This window comes from Delphinapterus leucas, chromosome 11 (assembly GCF_059928025.1).
Source record: "Delphinapterus leucas isolate spDelLeu-1000000601 "Yukka" chromosome 11, BTC_Dleu_Yukka2, whole genome shotgun sequence".
Taxonomy (NCBI): Eukaryota; Metazoa; Chordata; class Mammalia; order Artiodactyla; family Monodontidae; genus Delphinapterus; species Delphinapterus leucas.
Genome location: NC_143139.1, coordinates 3,501,074 through 3,507,073, shown reverse-complemented (window position 1 = coordinate 3,507,073; position 6,000 = coordinate 3,501,074).

Here is a 6,000-nt window from a genome sequence, read left to right as displayed (position 1 = left end):
AGGCTTCCCTGTTCTCCGTCCTGTGTGCCGACTGGCCCCCTCCCCGAGGCCCCACAGGGAGGAGACTGTCTTCCTTTGCTTGCTCTGCCCTCAACTCTCCCATTTCACCTCAAGGTGATCCTTGGGGCTCCACCCTAGAGGGAGGGGGCATGCGGACCCCTTGCGGGGAGGCTCCTTTAGGAAGTGGCCATGGCAAAGATACAGAGGGTACGCATGTGATTTCCAAATTCAAGTTCTCTAGGGAGTTTGTGTCCTGTTCTCTGCGCCTGTGGGGGAGCACCCACTGGAGCCCATCTGGGATGTCCAAACTGCATAGGTCTCTGTGTTGTCCAAGTCCAGCGGCCGTGGAGCTGTGGTCACAGCATCCAGGCCCTGCTCCTGAGTCAGGGTCCTGGGTGGCAGCCGCTCTCTGTCTGGAGAGCAGATCTCCTGGACCCCAAGCCTCAGGGTCCAGCCTCACCATGGGGCGTCTCTCAAGGGGAGAAGTGGTGGCCATGTTTCCAGGTCACTGTCCCGCTCTGGGCCTCAGTTTGCTCACTTGTATCTGAGGCTCTGTCCCACTCTGAAGGTGAGAGCGCTACCGCGGGCATGAGGGGCCCAGTGGACCAGCCTGCCGAGGGTGGCGGTGAAGGCAAGATGTGCCAGGGTGTTGCTCTGCTCCGTGGCCTCAGTTCGGGGAACGGCAGTGCACAGCTGCTGTGCTGGGCCCCATGCGAGGCCTGGGGGCACCGCGATGCGGAAGACGCAGTCCTGGGTCTCAGGGAGCTCCGGTGCCAGTGGTGGGCGCTGACACAGAATGGTACAGGCGACACTAACAGCACTGCAGAACTTTCTGTGTGTCATCTCCCCCATCTGCACAATGTCCCTGCGGGCTAGAGACTGTCACTGTCCCCATCTTAGGAATGATGGCTTAGTGATGTTAAGTGACTTGCCTAAGGACACATTCCTAGGTATGCACCCCGGTGTCCACGATTTTAACCCAGAGCCCTCCCCATCTGCTGCCACCGCGGTGAAGGGGTAGGTTCTGCGGAAGCGATGTGCAGGGCACTGCGGGCTCTTGGCACAGGGCACGTAGCCCGACCAGGGTTCAGAGCAGGCTTCCTGGAGCAGCCCCACCCGAGGGAGTATCTGGCTCAGGGAGCAGCTGAGCCGTGGCTCTTCCCCAGCGCCCCTACCTGGCTGCATCGGGAGAGGGTCCCAGGGCAGCCCTGCTCCCCAGCAGGCCTCTGTGCCCCTTGCCATGCTGAACACTTTCTGTGTTTTGGACGGTGGCCAGGGAGGTGGGCACACAGAGAAGAACAACCCTGCTCAGTGCAGGCCACCCGTCCTGCGGGCCGCCCTGCGTTCCTCCAAAGCTCCTCTCCCCTCCCCAGACTCTGCCCGGGAGCCTCAGGTGAGGTGTGAGGTTCGCCTCGCCAAGGTCTGCAGACTCACACCACGTACTGCTTTAATCTTCTCAACTGAGAAATCCTGGCGCACGTGGGACCCGTCCTCGCCCCCTCACCCGGGCCTGGTGCCCCAACGTCCCTCAGAGGCCCTGTCGGGCTCAGCCAGGCAGCAGCTTGGAAGAGGGAGACTGTTCTGATGAACACTCGTTAGGAACACTGTTCTGATGAAGGCTCCTTAGCGAGACAGCCGCCAGCCCCGCCCACTGCCTCCCCAGCAGGAGCCGAGGGATGGCTCTCCTGGGAGGAGGGAGGCCACAATTACCCAGGACTCAAGGGTATTCGAGAGAAGTGGGCGGAGCTGCTCCTTGGCCGGTGGGCCCAGGAACCCCTCCCTCCCACGAGCTGGTCCCTCAGCTCTCTGGCCTGGCCCTGCTAAGAACAGGGTCAGGGAGGTGAGAGGGGCCTGGCTGGGGCGGATGGAGCTGACCCGGGGAACCACCGATTCCCCAAGGCCTGTGACAATGGGGGGAGGGGAATGCACATGGGGGGCGGGGCCGGTGGTACAGCCTTTGGCTCCAAGCCCAGACCCAGAAGACAGCCTGGACTGCATTTCCCCTGGTGCAGAGGAGAGAGTTCAGTTTAGTTCACGACCGCAAACCTTGATTAAGCCCCGAACACGGGTCTGGCTCAGCGCTGGGCACGGGGGATGCAGAGGCGGATTGCGCTGTGCCGCCTGTGACGCACCGTCTGGGGTGCTGAGGATGCGAAGGAAGCGGTGGGGACACTGGGGGCCGCAGGCACGAGGCCAGGATGAGTGGCAGCCGGCTGTGTTAGACGATGGGGACAAACGGTGACGATCCCTCAGCTGAATTCAGAGACCGTCCTGAGCTGTGGCTTCGGGCCAGGCTCTGGGCTGAGGCCGTCCGTGCACCAGACGATGAGAAGGCCACATCCGGGGCCTCCAATAACTTATGCTTAATGGAGTCTTGGGGAGGGGAGAGGGGAGGGAAGCCTAAGTTAGATGAATACCACCAAGATTAGCAGGGGAAACTGAGTGTCAAAGAGAAGCACGAAACAACCTTCTCGGGGGTGGGGCGTGGTTCAGGGCAGGGAGACCCCGTTCTGGTTGGGGGAACTGGGAGGCTTCGTGGAGGAGGCACATTTGAAGAAAGGCGAAACGTTTTGCCTGGAAGAGAGGGCATGAGCGTGGGAGGTGAGGCTGGGGAGGACAAAGCCGGCTGCGGGGAGGCTGAGCGAGAGATCCAAGCAGGAAAGCCTAGTTGGGGGACGGGGGAGCAGGAGGCGGGGCTGGCGCGTGAGTGTGGACTCCGTGTAGTAGGAGGGGCTGGGGGGGTAGGCGGGGCCAGGCTGCTCAGCGCCAGACCCCCAGGAGATGGTGTTTACACTTGTTTAGGGCAATGGTCTCAAGCGCCGGAAGTCCTGTGTTTACACCCGCTCTCTGAGGATACTGCTCAGGGGAATATAGTACAAGGCGGATGGGGGGTTGTCAGAGTGGTCCAAATGGGGTATCCAGGAGAGCCCCATGTGGTGACAGTCTGGTGGAAAGTTCAGGATGATTGCAAAAGGCATGGGGGGCGCTATAGGACTTTCAGCCTGACAAATGCAGAGGATAAGGCAAAGGCAGGCCCAGGGACAAAAGTGAGGTCCCCAAACTGGATGACCTTGTAGCCGGGGTGCTGTTAGGTGAATAAGGACGTCATCCAGAGCTGGTTTGGGTGGGCCGGGGGAGACGATGGGCTCTTGGAAATGTAGGTCTAGGATGGAGTCTAGGGATGGAGAGTTGAGAGTCACAGAATCATCACTGTCAACATCAAACTGCTACCACTTATTGAGCACCTACTGTGTGCCACGTGCTACGGGAAATAATTTAATTCTCACAACAAGCTACAGAGTCAGCAGGATTAGCTTCATTTAACAGATAAGAAAACTGAGGTTCAGAGACGTTAAGAAACTTGCCCAAGGTCAACCATCAGGGAAGAGGCAGATCTGGGACTGGGTATTTCCCCTATGGGCTTGCTCATCCACCTATCAGAGTGAAGTTACAATGGAAGACGAGGTTCTCAGACAAGAGGTGAGAAGATATTAGCCCGCGGGACACCTTTAGAGTTGCCACGAAGGCTCTGCATGAGCTAGTTCTCATTTCACCAACTGTTACTTATCAGCTCCCAGGGGGCTGCTCTAAAGACTCCCAACATAGAAGTCAAGGAAGACGTCCAGAAGTGCACAGGAAAACCATTAAAATGCGTCTGGAGAATGGAAGAGAGCACACATATGACTCTTAACTAGCACGGTTAGGGACCTTGTGGTCAGAATATAGGATCAAGGAGCTGTATGGAGACAGGAAAACCAAGATAGACTGGGTCATGAGAGGAGAGGACAAAGTTTCAGAAAGGATGGGGAGGAAGGCTGAGGATGGGATTTAGTGATTGAAGGTCATCAGTACCTTTCTGAGAGTCATTTCATTAGTCTGGTGGTAGCAGGAGGCAGCTGCAAGCCGTCAGGGCATACGGGGCGGGCCAGTGGTTCGGCACGTGCTCACGGACTGAGGCAGGGCGGGCAGACTGGTCCTCCTCTAGGTTTGGTGGAAAAATACAGAGATTGGGCTAGTGCCCCAGAGCAGGGGAGTCAAGCAGGGTCATGTTTCAGCCTGGGACATTAAGGAGGGTCTGTAGGCTGGTGGAAAGGAGTCAAAACCAGGGTAGAGGCTGGAAATGCAAGTAGGAGAGACTAGGGGATGAAGTAAACTTGCAAAGGAGGCCAGAGAGGGTGAAATCATCAGCCTGGGAGAGAAAAGTTACGGTCGGATTAGGAAGGTTTTAAGTTATTCAACAAATACTCATTGAAGATCTACTATGTACTCTAAGCACTGGGGATAGAGCAGTGAGCATGGCAGGCAAAGTCTACCTTCATACGGCTTACAGTCCAGTGGAGGACTTGATGGAACAGATTCAAGAATTTAAAATCTGGTTTTCTTCTCTCCTTGGGTGAAGCATGGACACCGGCTGGTAGTTCGGTGTAGGATAACGGCTCCTCAGTTATCTCAGCCAGCCTGTGCCTCTAGGTGGGATGACACCATGCCAGGGGGTGGACCTTTCACCATTTTGGAAACACTTCAGGCAATGAGATTTCATACCTTCCCTCTATTGCCAGTAGCATCTCATAATCGGAAGAGAAGCTCTTGGGCCAGGGGTTTCCCTAGACCTATGAGCAGGCCAGGGAGGAAGGAGATGTGAATTCCTGTCTGGGGTCAGCTGCTCATGGTGCTTGGGGAGGGGTAAATGGGAGGTGGAACTGGCAAAAAGGAGGCAGGTGAGCAGTCAGTTCCCCTCCCTCTCTACTCTTCCCCTTGGAGGACTTTCCTGCCTAAGCCAAGGCCGATTCTGGGCCTCAGGAGCTACAATGCTCTCTTCCTTCTGCTGTGATTTCTGCAGAAGCAGGAGGAGAATGCATCAGAGGCAGATACCTGTGTTTCTCTGGGGCTCCTGGGTACATGAGGTCATACCTAGAGAAAAGCCCACAGGCAGCTGTCCAGTTGGCATGGCAGGCAGCGTTCTATATAACCCCTCCCCTGGAGCGTGGGCGAGACTAGTGAATATGATGGGTGTCACTGCTACGATTAAGTTACCAATCAGTTGACACTGAGTTAGTCAAAAGGGAGCTCATCCCGGCTGGCCTGAATGAATCAGGTGGACCCTTTAAAGGCAGCGAGGCCTCACACAGAGGCTCTCTTGTTGGCCTTGAAGGAGCAAACGACCGCGTTGTGAAGGGGACCAGGTGACACAGAACAGCAGGCAGCTTCTGGAAATTGAGGCCTCAGTCTTGAGTCTCCAGGAGCTGAAATCTGCCAACAGGAGTGAGCTTGAAAGGGGACCCCGACCCGTAGATGAAACTGCAGCCCTAGCTGACACCTTGATTTCAGCCTGGTGAGATCCCGAGCAGAGAACCCCGCTGAGCTGTGCCCAGACTGCTGGCCTCCAGAGCTGCGAGGAAACAAACGGTGTTGTTTTAAGTGGCTACATTTGTGGTAATTTGTTCTGCAGCAGGAGGTAACTAACGCACTTGGCATGCTTTAGAAGAGCGCCTTGGATGTCCCTGCAACACCAGGGCCGTGAGTCCCAGGAGAGCTTCCTGCCTCCTGCTTAAGGCCTTGCACCTTGTGAACTGCAAGTGCTTCTGGGAGGAGTCCTATAGGAAGACTCAGTGGCCTTCTAAACCTTAATATGAATACGTTCTCCAAGTCTCTTCAGAGAGACGCATTGGATATGGGGAGAGAGGTAGCATAACGCCACTAGGCTTGGGGATGGGAAAGGGCATTGGATGGTGAGACAGGAAGAGCCCAGGGCACACACTGAGGAGGTCCCGTTTACCTGGGCTTGTCCCTGGGCATTGGGATTGTATCTATGAGGTCTCCTGGGCTAGGAGGGTGTCTCTGCTGGTCCAGCTGTGGGGCACCCACAGGGAAGGGACAGAAGGGGCTGCCAGGGTAGTTGGGAAGTAGTCACTCCAGCTGCAGTCCCTGGGGGAGCGGGAAGCGCGGTGAAGTGTTCCTTGTATTGGGGGATGAAATTTGGCCTTTGTATCTGTACCCCTC